This window comes from Vulpes vulpes, chromosome 14, assembly GCF_048418805.1.
Source record: "Vulpes vulpes isolate BD-2025 chromosome 14, VulVul3, whole genome shotgun sequence".
Lineage (NCBI taxonomy): Eukaryota > Metazoa > Chordata > Mammalia > Carnivora > Canidae > Vulpes > Vulpes vulpes.
In genome coordinates this window covers 77,301,293-77,318,286 of record NC_132793.1, presented here as the reverse complement: position 1 = coordinate 77,318,286, position 16,994 = coordinate 77,301,293, and the positions used below count along the sequence as shown (strand labels likewise).

The 16,994-nt window shown below is 41.8% G+C and overlaps 1 protein-coding gene and 1 pseudogene across 10 annotated transcripts in view; both read left to right on the top strand.

The window, feature by feature from the left end:
* PDE8B (phosphodiesterase 8B) overlaps window positions 1-16,994 on the top strand; it is a 264,038-nt gene that overhangs the window by 106,319 nt on the left and 140,725 nt on the right. The gene's annotated exons all lie outside the window — the stretch shown is intronic.
* On the top strand, window positions 9,425-9,705 carry LOC112919633 (cytochrome c oxidase subunit NDUFA4 pseudogene; annotated as a pseudogene).

Sequence of the window (16,994 nt, the reverse complement as noted above, 5' to 3'; positions counted from 1 at the left end):
GAGTGGGAGAAGATAATTGCAAATGTCATACGTGACAAAGGGTTAGTATCAAAAATCTATAAAGCACTTATCAAACTCAACATCCCCAAAACAAACAGTCCAGTTAAGAAATGGGCAGAAGACACAAATAGACACTTTTCCAAAGAAGATATCCAGATGGCCAACAGACATATGAAAAGATGCTCAACATCATTCATCATCAGGGATATACAAATCAAAACCATGGTGAGATACCACCTCACAACTGTCTGAATTGCTAAAATTAACAACACAAGACACAATAGGTGCTGGCAAGGATATGGAGAAAGGGGAACTCTCTTTTACTGTTGATGGAAATGCAAACTGGTGCAGCCGCACTGGGAAACAGTATGGAGGTTCCTCAAAAAGTTAAAAATAGAGCTATCCTATGACCCAGCAATTGCATTACTGGGTATTTACGCAAAGGATACAAAAATACAGATTCAAAGGGGCACATGCATCTCAATGTTTGTAGCAGCATTATCAGCAATAGCCAAACTATGGAAAGAGCCCAGATGTCCATCTACTGATGAGTGGATAAAGAAAAAGTGGTTTTATATATATATATATATATATACACACACACACACACACACACACACACACACACACACAATGAAATATCACCCACCAAAAAGACTGAGATCTTGCCCTTTTTAGTGACATGGATGGAGCTAAAATGTATTGCTAAATGAAATAAGTCAGTCAGAGAAAGACAAATACTACATGATTTCACTCGTATGTGGAATTTAAGAAACAAAACAGATGATCATATGGGAATGGGGAAAAAGAGAGAAAAACAAATCATGAAACTCTTAATGATAAAGAACAAACTGAGGGTTACTGGAGGGGAGGAGAGTGGGAGGATGGGCTGGCGGGCTGGGTGATGGGTTTTAAGGAGAGCACCTGTGATGAGCTCTGGGTGTTGTATGTAAGTGACGAACCACTGAATTCTACTCCAGAAACCAATGTTGCACTATTGTTAACTAAAGTTTAACTAAAAATTGAAAAAAAAATGTTTGCTGAAGAAATGTTTGAATGAAAGACTTCATTCTTAAATTTCTTTGTTTTTGCTCTTGTAAATAATCATTCTTGCCAGTAGTTGGCATTGTCAGTTTTTTTTGGATTTTGGCCATCCTAACAGGTGTGCATTGGTATCCTCACTGTTTTTATTTGCAATTCTGTAGTGACAAATGATGCTGAACATCTTTGCATCTGTGTATCTTCTTTGTTAGGGTGTCTGTCCAGATATTTTGCCCATTTTTCAATTGGATTGTTTGTTTTCTTATTGTTGAGTTTTAAGGGTTCTTTGTATATTTTGGACACAAGTCTTTTATTAGATAAATGTTTGAAAATACTTTCTCACTATCTGTGGCTTAACTTTTCAGTCTTTTCACAGACTCTTTAAAGCAGAAAATTTTAGTTTTAATAAAGTGCAGCTTAGCAGTTTTTTCTATCTTGGATCCTGCTTTTACAGTCTCCTTTTTCTTATCCCTTTAATTCTCCTCATGAAGGAAGACAGAGAGCAATAGTATTAGTGAACCATGTTAACTCACAAGGAGCATCTTTTACAAAGCAAAGTATCCGAGTCTGTGTGTAAACTGCACAATATGAGTGGTCGGGACCAAAGCACCGGTAGTTACCAGGAGCTCCCGGGAAGAAACGGCTGGAAGCTGGAAGGGCTTCTGGTTCTGAGGGCTAGCGGCCCAGGCCTTGCCCGTGAGCACTTGTCACAAGAAAGGGAGGGAAGTCTTACTAGGAGTGGGGGGCTTGGAGAGTTGGTTTGAGAAGAATAGCCGGAAGTGGAGGGTGCTTCCCGGGCTCCGAATGGCAGACAGGGAAGGCGTCCAGGAACAACACGCTTATAAAACAGAGACGAGATTCGTGCCCCTGGACGCTGCCGAGTAAGCATCATTCAAGTCTCCCCTCCCACCGCCGTCATGGCTAAGTCCGAGTCTCCCAAAGGACCTGAGCAGCTGCGGAAGCTCTTCATCGGAGGTTTGAGCTTTGAAACAACCGATGGAAGTCTGAGGAGCCATTCTGAGCAATGTGGTAGTGAGAGATCCAGACACCAAGCGCCCCAGAGGCTCTGGGTTCACCACGTAGGCCACTGTGGAGGAGGTGGACGCAGCCATGAGTGCAGGGCCACACAAGGTGGGTGGAAGAGTGGTGGAACCAAAGAGGGCTGTCTCAAGAGAAGATTCTCAAAGACCTGGTGCCCACTTAGCTGTGCAAAAGATTTTTGTTGGCGGCATTAGAGAAGACACTGAAGAACATCACTAAGAGATTATTTTGAACAGTATGGGAAAATTGAAGTGATTGAGATCATGACTGACCGAGGCAGTGGCAAGAAGAGAGGTTTTGCTTTTGTGACATTTGATGACCATGACTCTGTAGACAAGATTGTCATTCAAAAATACCACACCGTGAATGGCCACAGCTGTGTGGTAAGGAAAGCCCTATCGAAGCAAGAGATGGCTAGTGCTTCGTCCAGCCAGAGAGGCCAAAGTGGTTCTGGAAAGTTTGGTGGTGGTCGTGGAGGTGGTTTTGGTGGGAATGACAACTTTGGTCGTGGAGGGAACTTCAGTGGTCAAGGTGGCTTCGGTGGCAGTTGAGGTGGAAGCAACTTTGGAGGTGGCGGAAGCTGTAACGATTTTGGCAATTATAACAATCATCAAATTTTGGACCCACGAAGGGAGGAGATTTTGGAGGCAGAAGCTCTGGCCCCTATGGTGGTAGAGGTCAATACTTTGCCAAACCATGAAACCAAGGTGGCTGTGGTGGTTCCAGCAGCAGCAGCCATGGCGGTGGCAGAAGGTTTTAATTACTGCCAGGAAACAAAGCTTAGCAGGAGAGGAGAGCCACAGAAGGGACAGGGAAGCTACAGGTTACAATAGATTTGTGAACTCAGCCGAACAGGTGGTGGCAGGGCCTGGCTGCTACAAAGAAGACACGTCTTAGACAATACTCGTGTGTATGAACAAAAAACTCGAGGACTGTATTTGTGACTAATTGTATAAAACAGATTATTTTAGTTTCTGTTCTGTGGAGAGTGTAAAGCATTCCAGCAAAGGGTTTTGATGTAGATTTTTTTTTATGCACCCATACTGTTAGCTAAATGTAATAGTCTGATCATGACGCTGAATAAATGCATCTTTTTAAAAATGTGCTGTGTAAAGTTAGTCTACTCTGAAGCCTTCTTGGTAAACTACCCCAACAGTGTGAAGTTAGGATTCCTTCTGGGTGATGCCAGGTTCCATTCGAAATTTATTTGCAACCTGCCTGGGCACAGAATCCATTGTCTCCACAAACCTTGGTGTGGTTGAACTGACAGTTAATGTGTTGTGACCTGGAGTTCACCGTTAAGAGGGTCACCCAAGCGAAGTCCTGGAGTTTATTTGGTTATTATGGTTGTTGGCACATCCTATGCAACATATCTAAATTGAATTATGGTATCAGATAAAATTATAGATGGGATTAAAGCTTGTGTATCATCCATTATCATGTGTAATCAATAAATGATTTAATATTCTCAAAAAATATATAAAACAGAGACAAAACTGCAACCTAATACTTCAAAATTAGGTAAAAGAAATTACAAAAGCAGTTGAAAGCTATGAAAGAACAGCAGGAATCCAAATTAGAAAAACACAGATTAAATGATAAACAACAGAGATATGAAGAAGAGAGTTAATAACTCAGAAGTGAGGAGGATCCCTGGGTGGCTCAGCGGTTTGGCGCCTGCCTTTGGCCCAAGGCGCGATCCTGGAGTCCCGGGGTCGGGTCCCACGTCAGGCTCCTGGCATGGAGCCTGCTTCTCCCTCCTCCCGTGTCTCTGCCTCTCAATCTCTCTCTCTCTGTCTATCGTAAATAAATAAATCTTTTAAAAAAAATTACTCAGAAGTGTAGACCTAAAAACAAAAGAAATTTTAAGGGGATCCCTGGGTGGCTCAGCGGTTTAGTGCCACCTTCGGCCCAGGGCGTAATCCTGGAGTCCCGGGACTGAGTCCCACATCGGGCTCCCTGCATGGAGCCTGCTTCTCCCTCTGCCTGTGTCTCTGCCTCTCTCTCGCTCTCTGAATGAATAAATAAATAAATCTTTAAAAAAAAAAACAATATAGAAAGCACTGTAGGGGAAGAAGTTGGAAAAAAGAAGCAAAAACAAATGAAAGGGAAATAGAAGATTTAAAAGAAAATAGAGATGTGGAATATAGGCAGAGGATATCCATACATATAGAAGTCTATGAAAAAATGAAACTGAAGGTTAAGTCAATGAAATAGAACATATATTAAAAATAAGGAAAACCTTCCTGGAAAAAGAATGGAATCTGCCTATAGAAAGGGAATATAACATACTGGGAACATTGACCTAGAATGGACAACACCAATATAAATTTTAGTGTTACAATTTCCCATAAAGAAAAAAAAATGTTTTGGGGCAACCAGGCAAAAAGACCAAGTCATTTTCAAAGGAAAGAAAATCAGATTGGCATCCATAGCAATGCTTAACACCAGAGATAATAGAGAAATATGTTAAGATAATCTAGAAAGAAAGAGTGAAGCAATTATTCTATATTCAGCCAAACTTACCTTCAAATATAAAAACCACAGAGTTTCAATCTGCCAGGACTCAGAGAATGAGTTTCCCATGAACCCTTCTTGAGAAATCTTCCAACAACCTGTATAACTGGAGAACCTTTGATTTAAGGGCTGGTGGTTGGCATTGAGACCGTGGGTGGTATTAGCTTTTGTTCAGACCTCTGGTTTTCCTGGAATTCCGTAAGTGTTCTTTGCCTGAAGACAGCTGTGGAAATTACCTCTGTTATCCCTTGGTTGGAACACCTTTTCTCGTCTGCTCAGATGTTGGTCTTGACTCTGAGTTGTTTGAGTTGTGATGGTTTAATATCCCTTATTTTGGGAAGCCATGTACAATTACGTGTGTAGCTTTTGTGTGGCCTGTTCTCCATTCAAAGCATATCTATTATCAGATCTTTTTCCAACATCAACAGGAGAAGTCATTTGTTTCTAGTGGGATTCTTCCTGTGTTAAGCACAGAAACGCTCATTCAGCCTTGTTTCAGCCATTTTATTACATAAGCAATAAAAGGCAATTTATTGGCTTGCATAACTGAGAAGTTCAGAGGTAGAAATGGCTTTGGCCAAGACTTAATCTGGTATTTTGGTGGTGCTACAAAAGATCTGATTTCTTTCCATTTTTCCACTCTCTGTTCCAGTGGTGTCGTGTCCATTCTTCACTTGGTATTAAGATGTTATGAGCAACAACTTGGTTATTTTTCTTTTGATTACTAGTGAGAATGAAGAGAGAGACAGTTTTTGACCAGCCTAAGTCACTTGACTACCCCTAACCAATCACTGTAGCCAGGGTAATTAATGTCATATTTATATAACTTATTGTCATATTTATATAAATGCACATGTTTTGTTTAGAACTATGTAGATCCCCAAACAGGACTCAGGAAGGCCTGGGATGGATGCTGGGAAGCTACCAACAAAGGGATTTTTTAAGATGAATGTTGGATTTTTTAAATTTTTATTTATTTATTCATGAGAGACACAGAGAGAAAGAGAGAGAGAGGGAGAGAGAGAGAGAGACAGACAGGCAGAGGGAGAAGCAGGCTCCATGCAGGGAGCCCGACGTGGGACTCAATCCCGGGTCTCCAGGATCAGGCCCTGGGCTGAAGGCGGCGCAAAACCGCTGAGCCACCTGGGCTGCCCTGAATGTTGGATTTTATCAAAATGCCATCTTGGCATTTCTTGAGATGTTTCATGTATTGGTTTTTCTTTTACTGATTATGGTGAGTTATGTAAGTAGATACCCTAATCTTGAATTATGGGAAGGAAACCTACTTAGCTATGTCCTGTGGAAGTAACTGAGGTCCTGGGGGAATCAGCTGGTTTCCTTTTTTCCTTTTTCCAGCTCTGATTCAGACTTCTCTGCCTCTCCTCAGAGAAAGGCATCTCATGGTATCTTCAGCTCAGCATTTCCACCACTTAAGTAATTATAAACATAAACCTACTTGACCTCCTGTATTCTTGACAGCTCCACCCAGTCACTCAGACCCAAATCCTTGAACTTCCATTTCTTGCTCTTCCTTGCCCACATAAGTGTCAGTTGATTTTATGACTATATCCGCCTCTAACTCATCCCTCATCTGTATCTCCTACCACTGCTTCTAGTGCAGGTGCTCATCTCTTATCTACACCAATGATTCTCCAGTCTTAGCAGCATCTCATCAACTAAAGGGTTGGTCAATATACACATTGCTGGGTCCATTCCCAGAGCTTCTGATTCAGCAAGTCTACAGTGGGCCTGAGATTTACGATTTCTAGTAAGTCCCAGATGATGCTGATGGTTCCAGGACTACATTTTGAGAACCACTGGGCTAGATCATCACAGAAGCTTCTTTCTGATCTCTGCCTTTCCAGTCCTGATCTCCTTAGTCTCTATACATTTCAGCCAGAGGGATTCAGCTAAATATTAATCCACATTACTAAACCTTTGCCACCTTTCTCACCACATCAAGACCATGACCCATGACATGGCTCCTTTTTCCCCTCTCCAACTTTGGTGTCCTGCATCCACAGACTCACTGCTTTTCCTTTTCATGCCTCATGGTATGCCCCTTCCAAAGGTCTTCACCTGACTAGTTTCCACTTTATCATTGTGGTCTGTTGTGATTTTCATAGAAGTTTGCCTGAATTCCCAGATGAAACTAAATGCATCCTACCTGGGTTCTCATAACACCCTGCAGATACTTCTGGCTCAATACTTACCACTATTTTTTAATTGATTGCAGACCACTTTGCTCTCTGATGATGGTATTTTAATGCCTTGAGTGCCAAAAGGCGAGAGCCAGAGGCTCAGAGGCTCATCGGGATGAGCACATGGGCAGAGCTTTAGAACAAGCATAAAACGGAGCTTCTCACTTCCATTCCTCTGTCATACTGGAGTGTTATTCAGCTTTTTTTTCTGGTTGTGAGCAGATCCAAGCTAGGTTGTGAGTTTGAACTGCTTTTTTAAAGAAATGTATTTTGACTAAATCAAAAGTGGTCTTTGGGCATTTATTCTTTTTGTGTGTGCTTTGGGATTTTTTTTTCTTTTTTTCTCTACCAGTGGACACATTTATTCCATAACCCTTTCTACATTTCTGGGTTTCTGAGAGAAAGGAGAGTTCTGCTATGGGGCCTTCCTCTGCTCAGCCACACCTGTAAAGAGATTACTTTTACCCCTATGGTGTTCCCTTGTCCTTGTCTCTGAATCTTAAATATTTTTGGAAAAGAAGAAATAAGATTGTGGGTGTTGTTCCATTGACTTTTGATATAAGCCCCAGTAGAACCAGAGGGCCAGGGCACAGTGGGAACTTGACTGCTACTGTGTGAAATCTTAGAGGAGGGATCACAGAGCCCTGGGGATACAATACAGGTGTCTTGCATGCTAGCTTTCTAATAATACTGAGGTTTTAATTGTGTAGTGTTTAACTGAAGTCCTACATTTTTAGGAATGTGAATTGTGGTTTTTATGAGTAACTGTTCAGAAATAACTGTTTATGCCAAATAATCCAAACTCTTTAAAAAAAATGGGCATTTGCATTTTACACGTGACTTTTCGTGAATATAATTTAATTTTTTAATTTTAAAATTGTTCTATTTTACCCTTTTTAATGGTATGACTTTTCAAAACATAAAAAGGCATATTGTACTAAATCAATGCAGAGAATGTTCCATTTTCTCATCCTTTCTTCACTTAATAAAATATTTAATACTTTATACTTCAGCAATCATTAATCTATGAGCAAGTTTGTCATTTCTCAAATGAACTTCTGGCTAACAACTTTCCTGGTCGGGTTAAGGTAGTGGAGGTGAGAAGGAAGAGGGGATGAAAAGAGGCAAAACTTTAATCTTCAACATTAAACAGCAACTTTATTTTCCCAAATATCTGTTCTAATATATCACATTGATAAAATAAGACAAAAAAGTGTAAGTATAGAGAGGGAGTTTGGAACACAAATGTGCAGTTTTTATAATTTTCAAAGCCTTTAATTTAAAAAAAGCCCACTAGTGACATGACTTTGCAAATGTTTAATTAAGAGTATTGACTCCCTAATATATGTTTCAAGTACTAAGTATTTATATACCATTCGCATAAAGTAAATATTTCAAAACCACCTAACTCTCCAAATGAATTACTTAATTTTAAATGGGATTTGTTTTTAATTGGGAATCAGAGCTTAACACTGATTCATTAATCCTGATGTCCATGTGATCCCTGGACTCAGGGATTGATAGTTGCCTTTTATACGAGTGTGAGTGGCCCTGACACACGAGAGTCAAGAAAGCACACGTGGTTGAATTTTTGGTGCAATACTAGGTGTGGTGAAAAATACAGTTGTTTCAGGGTCCCTGGGGCCCTAGTGTGAGATTGTCCTGGAGCTGAGCAGGGGAGACATTTTGCTATTGGTTCTCCAAGGCAACTCTAGCTTATCAATGACAAAATTGAGGACAGGGGCTGTATGGATAATTGAAATCCACAGGAAACCTCAAACTCATTTTTTAGAAGATGGTTTCTGTTCCCTTGCCCATCCAATCTATCAGAACTGCTGACCATGTAGCACAATTGACTGATTTGAATATCACCCCCTTTAACTTTCTCTTGCCTTCATTTAATGTTCATGAGAAGGCCTGCAGCAGGCTGGAAGAGTATCAGAAATGCCTGGGTTTTTCCACAATCTGAATAACTGCCTCCTGAATAATTAGAGATCCACTGTGCTTTGTTCATCCTCTGTTACACAATGTAATTGTAAATGCTTGAAGCCATCCAGGCAGTTTTATTATCAGTAATATCCCTAATAAAAGGAAGGAAGGTAGTTGAGGGATATCATGTTTTGCGGTTGCCTCTAAATTCCTCTGCTTTCCAGCTCAGACTCTGGGTTTGACTTTTGGAATCTGGGATCAGTGTTATGTTTCTACACACTAAACCTAGTGATCCTGGCAGAAGTGTTACGTCTGTAAAGCGGGTGCCTTAATTTTCGGACTGCACGTGTAATGTAAAGCCCTTTGACATCATAGTATCTAAGTGCAGTTAGGGTTTTTTGGTTTTCTTTTTCTTTCTTTTTCTTTCTTTTTTTCCTTCCAAAGCCAGTTTTCTGTAAGGCTTTCTTTTGCTTACCTCCTTCGGGTTCACCCATTTAATAGATTGTATTCTTGACCATTTTTTCCCTTTTTATTTCAACCTCCAATTGGTATCAGAATTCTTTTCCCATGGCTAGGGTGTCATACATTGGCAAGTTGAACCTAAAGAAAATTTAAAAAATAGAGGCATTACTTTGTTCCGGGCCTTGCAGCAACACGGTTTTTCCTTCTCCTGCACAGGAGACCTTGCCGCAACCATGTTACGCCAGACCATCAGTCAGGCCAAGAAGCATCCGAGCTTGATCCCCCTCTTCATATTTATTGGGGCAGGAGGTACTGGAGTAGCGCTGTATGTGTTGTGCTTGGCATTGTTCAATCCAGATGTTAGTTGGGATAGGAAGAATAACCCAGAACCTTGGAACAACTGGGTCTCAATGATCAATACAAGTTCTACTCAGTGAATGTAGATTACAGCAAACTGAAGAAAGAGGTCCAGACTTCTATCATTAATGTTTCACTATAAAGCTGCTTAGAATGAAAGTCTTCCAGAAGCCATCTGCACAATTATCCACTTATCCAGGAAATATTTCCCCTCTAAATGCACAAAATCATGTTGGTGTATTGTGTTGGGATTTACACTGAATAATAAATATCTGAAACTTGATATGTGTCACTATTTAGTGCTGAAAATCTTCTCTGAACTTTAGAGTATAGGAAATAAACTTAGAATTTAAGGAAAAAAACAAAATAAAAAAATGGTAATTTCTTTCATCTGATTTCTGGGGTAGGAGGGGGGGTGCCTCCCCCATTAGGCCATGCTGGCCACTTTTCTGTGTTAGGAGCTGACAGCACCCATGTGTTTAGCCTGAGGATGGCCTCGATGGCCCCTATCCTTTTTTACTGCAGTGTTTTCTGGGCACAGTGATAGATGATACTGTTTTCCCCTTAGCTGAGGGTAGCAGTGATAATTGTTGAGAAAGAATAGCCTTGTTGTCCATTCCCCAGTCATTGAGGGGGTGCATGGGGGGCATTGCAAGACAATGCTGGAAAGCCCATCACTGTCTCGTCTTGTGCATGATGCCATGTCTCCCTCCTTGACTAACAGCGTGTTGGCTGTGGCATAGGCTGTACATTCTGCTCTCCCACTTCATTTGGCCTATGCTCATCTTTCAAACAGATCTTTCATTTAATTATAAATCACTTTTACAAGTTTTACTTAGTTTCTTTGCATAGCATTTTAAGACTTTTCTAGAACAAATATAAGTGAATATATAAGAGCATGGCCTTCTAAGTAAGGTGGGTCTGGGCTTAAATCTCAACTCTAGCCCCTTGGATGAGGTGCTTAACCATGATAGAATTTTAAATCCTTTTTTTAAAAAAAACATTTATTTATTTTAGAGAGAGAGAGGGAGTGCAAGCAAAGGGCGGGGGGAAGAAGGAGAGAAAGTCCCAAGCAGCTAGTGGGGCTCAATCTCACAACCCATGAGATGACTTGAGCCGAAACCAGGAGGGGGACACTTAACCGACTGTGCCACACGGGTGCCCCAGAGTTTAAATTCTTCAGTGGTAAACAAGTGCAGTCGCTGTGACCATTATATGCTGATGCTTGGGGGATTCATAAGCCCCTTCATAATGAGGCACAGAGCAGTTAATTTGAACAAGGACCCCTGAGTCCCAACCCACTTTACTAGGATTTCATTTTACTGAGCTTCAAGGAAGTTTTAGCCATATTTTGAGGAATTTTAAATATACTACCTTGTTTTACCAAATAAAGATTTTATAGTAAGAAAGAAATAGTATGTGTTGGTTATTTGTATAGTGGTTACTGCTCAGTTAATGTTATTTCAAAACTAGAAAATAAACTAGAAAATAGACTTTTCCAATAAAATACATTGTAACTTTTTTTGAAGTATTTAGACAACAGATGAGGAAAATAATTCAGTAAATACCTATATAGTCATTACTCACTGCTTAATAAAAAATAGATCATGAACAGTAGCTGAAGGCCCTGGTAGTTCCTTCCCTAAATATATCCCCTTTTCCTTTCGACCAGTGGGACCTTATGGCTTAAATGGGAGTTTATAAGCTTTTCTCCATACTGTTATAATATTCCTACACTATATTCAGTTATTTATTTGCTATTTATTTTTGAAAGAGAAAGAGAGAGCCTGAGAGTGGGGGGAGAGTGGCAGAGGGAGAAGGAGAAGCAGACTTCCTGCTGTTCAGGGAGCCCAATTTGGGGGGGCTCCATCCCAGGATCTTGGGATCATGACCTGAAGGCAGATGCCTAACCAACTGGGCCACTCAGGTGCACTATATTCAGTATTTTAAATAATTAAAACTTTAAGTGGAATTCTGAGGTATGTATTTTTCTAAATCCTTTTTTTTTTACTTGACATTTGTGAGGTTCATCCATTTTGAATGGGTAGCTCTTAGTTGATATATTTTTCATAGTATAATATTCCATTGCATGGATATTCCTCAAAATACTTTTTTTTTTTCTGGTGATGGATGCTAATGGATTATGGATTAGGCTGTCTCCAAATTTTTGTTGAATTTTGCTCCAAGTATTTTTGTAAATGCCTTCTTATCCTGCAGAGAAACCCACAGGTATCACATAGGAGCTGGATTGTAGGATAAATGCTTGTCTTTATTAGAAATTCTCAATATTTTTCAAAGTGGCTAAACCAATTTACACACCCACCAACAGTATAGGAGTTCCTGTGGGTCAGCCTTCTGGTTGATACTGTTTAGCTTCTTAATTCTACCATTCTGTTGCTTTTTAAAAAAAATGGCTGGGCGTGACATAGTATCTCATTGTAATTTAAAATTTACTTTCCTGATTACTAACGATTGAGCATCTCTTAATATTTATATTTCCTTCTCTGAGTTCTTTTTCCCATCTTTGCCCAACTTCCTTTTTGGTTGTCATTTCACTGATTGTTTTTAGACATTTTCGTTCTGGTTACTAATACTTGATTGTTTCCTGATTTTTATTTTATTTCCTCTTGGGCTCTGCCTGCCCCCCCCCCCACCCACCCAATACTGGAGTGTCTCTTGCGGGATCCCTAGGTGGCGCAGGGGTTTGGCGCCTGCCTTTGGCCCGGGGCGTGATCCTGGAGATCAGGATCGAATCCCACGTCGGGCTCCCGGTGCATGGAGCCTGCTTCTCCCTCTGCCTGTGTCTCTGCCTCTCTCTCTCTCTCTCTCTCACTGTGTGCCTATCATAAATAAATAAAAAATTAAAAAAAAGAAAAGAAATGGAGTGTCTCTTGCTTTTGCTTTAATTTTTTTAGATTTATTTATTTATTTATTTATTTTTAAACAAAGATTTTATTTATTCATGAGAAACACAGAGAGAGAGGCAGAGACATAGGCAGAGGGAGAAAGAAGCAGGCTCCATGCAGGGAGCCCAGTGCAGGACTCAATCCCAGGACCCCAGGTTTACGACCTGAGCCAAAGGCAGATGCTCAGCCTCTGAGCCACCCAGGAACTCCTGAATAGAAGTTTTAAATTTCAAAGTCAAGTTGATCTCTTTTACAGTGGTATATTTTGATGAGTAGTTATCTGCATGTATTGGTGATGAAGCATCATGCTGCCAAATGAATGTACTCTTCTAGTAGAACATGAAAGAGAGCACGAAACAAAGCTGGTAGATCTGTCACCCACTATGAGTATCTAATGAATATGAATAATCTTTCATCTGTTTGTAACAGATCTAATCATTTTTAAGTTGTTATTTGGAGATACTGATTTGAGGAAATTATCAAATATGAAGGATTGAATCATTTTCTTGCCTAAGTGATCTTGTGATTTTGGAGGGGGTCACTGGGTGGGTTTTGATGCCATTCACAGGGTAAGGACTCACTTGATATCAAATAAATTAATAAAGTAATTGAGTCTGCTGTTGACAACAGACATGTCTGCTCAGGATAGACCAGTGGTTCTCAACCCTAGTTTCACCTGTGATTTTAAAATGCTGATTCACAGGCCCCATCCTTAGAGATTCTTATTCTTGTGGTTTGAAGTAGGACTTGGGCATTCATACATATAATAAGTCCCAGGTACTTGGAACATGAAGCACAGGCTGAGAATGTCTAGGTGAGAGAATTGGCAGCAGGACGGGGATGGGTGGGTTGGAACCACCTATGGGGCACTGAAAGGTCTGGGGCTGCAGGGCAGAGCAGGTGCTCTAGGGTGGCTGGAAGCAAAGCAAAGGGAGGGCTAGAGGCTAGTATGAGGGCAAAGCCCACTGCCAAGGCCCCATGGCTGACAAAGAGAAGAAAGCATGCCAGAGGGTGTGCGGGGGGGTTGCATAGAGTAGGGGCCAGGATGAGGCAGGGATGTGCAGCCTCATAGTAAGTGCTGCAGGTATGGGCCTATGAAACAGGCAAAAGTAGGGGCACCTGGGTGGCTCAATTGATTAAGCATCCAACTCTTGATTTTTGACTCAGCTCATGATTTCAGGGTTGTGGGATGGAGCCTGGCATTGGCTTCTGTGCTCAGTGGGGAGTCTGCGTGAGATTCTCTCTCCTACCCCCTCTGCCTTCCTCTACAGGGGTGTGTGTGTGTGCATGTGCGTGCTCTTGAAAAAAAAAAAAAAGGCAAAGTCAAACACAGACTTTGCTTGCTCAGAGGAATAAAGAAAGATTTTTGGCCTGGGAATGGAGGGTGGACAGGGGCACCTTGAAAGAATTAATCACTAAAGCCAGAGCCAGCAGGGCAGCAGGCAGAGTTGATTAACATATTTAAAAATGCCTTTTTCTGAGCCCACAGCAGATCCCTTTTGTGATCAACATGATCTTTACCATGGAGTCGCCCCTCCCCCACGGAAGTGAGGTCACACTTGCCCTGGCGGTGTGCATATGTACACTTAGGTGAATTTTCAGTACTGCTGAGGGTGGAGAGGAAGGGGTTCCAGATATGAAGTCCCTGAAGGGGGAAGACTCAGACTTTGAGCTTATTCTGTGGAAGACTGAAGCGAAGGAAGCCCGCCACGCTGGCCCAGACACCCATGTACGTACACACCTCACTTGTTTCTCCTTAGCCCTAGTGGCAGCTCTGCTCACAGTAGTACAGACTACCAGGACCTGAGCAGGGATTGCTGGGTACTGGATCATCTCTGTAGCAACACCAGTATGAAGTCCAGAACCTCGTGGCAGAAAAGCGGTCAGAATTCTCTAAATTCTAGAGCATAATGGAAGAACATTGTACTGGGTGTGTCTAGGGGAAAAAATCAAGTTTCAATTCCTGACTCTGTTACTTAAAACCCACATGGTTTTAAGCAGTTGAATTCAGTTTCATTTATTTATTGAGTACCTTCTAGATGCTGGGGATAAAACTATGAGGAACACTCTATCTCCCAGGAAACTCGGTCTTGCCCAGGGGAAACTAACTAAATGAATAATACAACAAGTAACTGTGCAGTGGAGTAGGGTGCTGAGGAGAGCTATTTAGGGGCGTCTTGGTGCAGCTGGGCTTGGACAGCCCTCAGAGGGTGGGGGCACCGAGCAGCTGCTCGAAGGGCGAGTGTGCTGTGCTGGGCAGATGGGGTAGCAAGGGCTTTCTAGGTCGACTGCTTTTCTTCCCGAGTTCTCACTTGCTTCCTTTTTGAGGCAAGCTCTGAAACCTTAGTCCAGGTTCTCTAAGAAAACTCCAAAAGCTGGAAATACCCAGAGATGTGGATGTCACCAGCAGGGAGTGTGGTGCAGTGACAGATGAATTAGCCTGAACTACCTTGACTTCTTTCCAGATTATGTCTTCTAGCTACCTGACCTGACCAGTCGATTTTCATCTTGGACTTTGTTCTCCATTGAAATAGGGCCAAGCTGTGTGTGTGTGTGTGTGTGTGTGTGTTTGTTTGTTTTGTCATTTTCGTGTTCGTTATGACATTTTCCCCACTTAATTTCACTGCTCTAGTTCCTACTCATAGCACTGTGTGTTTTGCTAGGTCTGTTCTTACCGATCCAGAAAGTAGACAAACTAGATGTTTGATTTATTCCACCACCCCCAAGTCCTAAATTGGATCCTGTTCATTTTCCACTCAGAAATCTAAAATGTGGTTGGTGCCTACAGGAAAATAAAAGGGGTTGGGGTGGGGGTGAGGACGGTGGCACATACCTTCCAGGAATTGACCTCAACCCTTCCAGTCTTCATTTTCTCTGCCATTGTACCTTTGCCTTCTTATCTCCATGCCTTTGCTTCTGTTGTTCCATATATCTGGAATTTCTTCTCCCAAGCCAGTCTCTTGTTCTTCATGACCTATTTGCCTTCATGAAACATTCTTGATCTTCCCACCTTGAGAACCAAAAGTACTCTCTCCTTCCTCCCATCTTTAAAGTTTGAGGGGAAAATATCTATCAACCAGAATTCTGTATCTCATTAAACTATCAAACAAAAGTAAGTGAAAATCATTTGTAGACCAGCAAAGACCAATGAGTTTGCCACTCACAAACTTTTTTCATTCAGAATGAAAAGCTACAGATCCAGTCACATGGGCAGGAACTTGTGTTGCTAGCTTGAGATTAGGTGAAGTGAAGGTATTTACATCAGAGAATCAGCAAATGCTACAAAATAGGACTTTTTTTCATAGAGAGCCAACTCACCTGAATCTGAATTGGTTACCTTGCTTCATATATATGCATGTGCATGTTAACCTGCATACATGTGTATTCATATAAATGTCTAACACACTGTAAACATGGGATAGTTAAGACTGTACTGTCAGCCCACAGTCCTTTCTCATTGGGCTGTTGGGGAAAGATGTGTGGTCAGAGTGACTAGTAAGTGTATCTCTTAACATTCTTGTCCCATCCTCCTCTCCCCCTGGGCACTAGAATTATGTTATCTATGAGCCTGTCCTTTGCTTGCTCCTGTGACCTTGGCAAACTTCTTTACTTCCTGGAATCAGAGCTAATACACTAATTGAGGATCTGTGCATCTGCAGTTGCTCAAAGTTCACCCTTTGAAGTGGAGAGTCTTGGCTTGGTTACAGAGACATCAGTAAATGGTCTCCTGTTTATGTTCATAAATACTCCTTCATAGATTGATGACATGTAGGCAGTAGGCTTCTGTGTCTGCAAACTGCTGCTGCCATGAATAGACCTGCTGCAGGTTTGCCTCTGCTGGTCACTGCCTTGCACTAGCCCTCAGCGGCGACAAGAATAAGGTCTGCCATTCTGTTGAGATGATTGACTTCTCTTGGACATGGAAACCAAAGTCAGATGAATGGGAGCAGAGTCCAAGAGGGAAAATGGAAGCCAAGGGACAGTGAGCTAAGTGTAGGTCAGGACTAAAGGAGCTGGTAAACTGAGGCCCCAACTTGGGTGGTAGAAGTGACACAGTGAAACAAGGCTGGGAGGAAGTGGGTAGAGACGGGAGAGGCAGGGGTCTTGAAGGTGGTCTACCAAACTCGCGAAACTGTCTCCTTGGTTCTGCTTGCAGTGGCAGCTTCCTGCCGAACTGGGTCAGGCAGAGGTTAAAACGCTGGATGCATGCAGGCTGTGGAAGAAAGTTGTAGGGTCTTTGCTGTCATGGCAGGAAAAGGATGTGTTCTAGGTCGAGTGTTACTTTGAAAATTCCATACTCTCCGTGGCCATTGCCCGTCTCCTAAGGTCACTCCTCTGGAAATGCCTCCTAGCACAGTCCCTGGGAGAGAGCTGGGGCTTGAAGAGTGTTCACATGATCATCAGGTGTTCTCTTGGCAAAGTTTAAAAAGGCCTATGTAACTACAACCTTTTTGCTTCCTTAGATGTCCTGCCTCCTTACAGGGAAGTGGGACCATGTGACTAGCTCTGGCCAATGGGCTGAGGGCAAGTACTGTGTAAC